Source organism: Crocodylus porosus, unplaced genomic scaffold, assembly GCF_001723895.1.
Source record: "Crocodylus porosus isolate Cpor-Errol unplaced genomic scaffold, CroPor_comp1, whole genome shotgun sequence".
Lineage (NCBI taxonomy): Eukaryota > Metazoa > Chordata > Crocodylia > Crocodylidae > Crocodylus > Crocodylus porosus.
This window is the reverse complement of record NW_017728886.1, coordinates 152629590-152632246: the sequence shown is the minus strand read 5'-3', so window position 1 is coordinate 152632246 and position 2657 is coordinate 152629590.

Below are 2657 nucleotides of genomic sequence, written 5' to 3'. Positions count from 1 at the left end.
GGCCAATCAGGGCTCCGTGCGTTGTTGCAGTAATCCAGGCGGAACAGCGCGTTTCCCGGCATCCCCCTACCTCCCCGGGGCGGGGATGGCCCGGGTCTCGCTACAGCGTGCTGCCCCGCCCCCTCCTTGCAGCTGGCTCGGAAGCAGGCGGGGCAGCCTGGGCGTGCGGCGGCGATGAGGGAGCAGGGGGCTTGTGCCTGCATTTCCTGGTGGCCCCGGAGGGCGCGCCCTGCTTAGGGCGCTGTGACAGGAACAGGGTGGGCCACATCCGGAGTGCTGTGTCAAGCTTGAGGCCCTGCACTACAGAAAGGACGTGGACAAGTTGGAGAGCCCAGCAGAGGGCAACAACAATGGTGAAGGGGCTGGGACACGACCGTGAGAGGAAGAGCCCTTTCCCATTATAGTACCTACCTACCAAATTAGCAGAAAGAAAGCATGAAGGGTCTTTCTCCACCGTATTTCCCGGCAGGCTTGCACAAGTTGTTAGGTAAACAGAGCCTGATGGTGGGTATAGTTTAAAATATAGCTATCCTTAACTGTAACCAATATATTCTTCACCTCTATATAGTGTAAAGTAATGGTTTATATTACCGTGCAGTAAGCAAATGATCTCTGAACAGGTGCTCAGGCTGCCTTCCTATTGAGGGAAAAAAAAGATTTCTTAAAGTAAGTGGCAGTAAGGTGCAGAGGTCAAAGGCCTGGGGCAGAGGGTCCGACTTGATCTACTGAGGTCCCTTCTGACCCTAAAAATCCATGAAATCTATGAGATGTCTTCAGTGTATGGTTAATGCTGGGTCTTGCATTTGTTTTATCTTGAATACCATTACTTAGAAAAACCTGTTTGGAGGTGTTCTGAGCTGGAGGTAGCTGCCTTGGTATGGGTTTGGGCTGGAACCCAGTACTACTTCAGTGAAGCTATGAGGAAAGTCACTGGTGCTGATTGCCCTCTCGTTCTGCCCACATTTTCCCCAAAGAACAGAAAATTGCTCCCATCATTTACCAGGAAGAGCTCCACACAAAGAACCATGAAACATGCATGCATGTTGTGCCATACCTCTTACTGTACACACACAACATACAAAAGGCTTTACTGTGTGGACACTTGCTCATGGCATAGATCAGGGGTGGCTAACCCATGGCATGCATGCCACAAGTGGCACATGCAGCTCTTGTGTGTTTGGTGCCCACACATTGCTGGAATGGAGGTAGAAGGACTGAAGCCGATAGTAATGTGGTGCTTAGGGGAGGTGGGGCAGCACAGAGGCTGTGGCAAGAGGCATCAGGTGTCAACACTAGAAGCCAGGTTAACCTGTCCCTGGCTCAGCAACTCACCATTTTATAAGGTTGTGTTTGGCAGAGGCAGCTTCATCTTAATGCAGTGTCCTACCCCTATACCAGTCCATATCACCAAAGGCTTAAGCCACCTGCCACTATTCTGATGCTCCAGATCCCTCAGATAATGCACTTTGCAGATAAACTCCAGATATGCCTCTGGTGGGTGAGGGTCAGAGCGGTACTCAGGGATGGGCCAAGACTTAGGTTGTGGCTCATCATCAGCTAAAACAATCAGCAGCCACTGGCCTAGGCTACCCCAGGTGCTCAGACCTGATTCCAGTCCCCTGAGTTAAAAGCACAGTGAAGATACAGCGCCTCAGAGGTGATAAATGCAAATTCAGAGTGCTCAGTGCCTCTCATGATCAAGCCAGAAGTTAAAGCTCAGACTGTCAGGTGTCAGGGGAACAAGTGACTAGTGCATCAAGGCAAGCTCCAGTGCCTCAGGCCTGCCAGAAGGCAGAGAGCTGTGTTGCAGATCACCTGTGAGGCATGGCAGTGGGTACTGAGGAGGATGGACCCAAACTAGCCCTTAAAACAACAAGCACAAGCACCTGTCATCTTAAGAGTAAGAGCAGGCTAGCCCCCAGCTGGTCCTGGTTACCTGAGTAGGCTTCGGCTGCCAGTGGCCTAACTACTCCTAGCTGCCTTCATGAGCATGACTACCTTAAAATCAGCAGCTCTTTCAGTTGCTAGCAGGGTAATCAATAGGATAGGTAGTTTTCTATTTCATTCTTGGTGCTGTTACTTTGCTTCTGCTGGCTGGTTCCTAGTTTTTCCTGTTCCTTGGGTCTTGCTTTTTGGTTTGTTGCTGCCAAGTTTTTACCAGGGCCTGGAACTTGGTTTCTTTTTCCCTGATCTGTAGATATGGTTGCTAAGAATATAGACTTTCTTGAGCCCATGTTGAGGAAAACTACAGCTAGTGGTAGTGCTGCTGATGGCAATGTCTTCTGTGTGCTAGAGAATGATTTTGATTGACATCAGGTATATCAAGGATCACCCCTTAGCTCCTACTTAAGGAAGCTGGTAAAATAGTATTGCATAGCCTGATGCTACTGAAATGCTGCCATGTAAGCGTGGTCATGTGCTAGACTGAAAGCAAAACTCCCTGAAAAATCTGAGTGGAAAAGAAGGAAAGAAAAAACAGAAAACAAAACAAAAAAAAAACTAGGGTAGATGTTGTGATGATGAATGTTGCTTGGTGAAAAAGAGAAGTGAAAAGTCCTCTTGAGGCTTTTTAACAAGACACTGTAGGTTAAATACAGAGGTGGTGTGGTACCTATGTATTTGGTTTTGCTGTCAGCATAGAAAACAAACATGAAGTT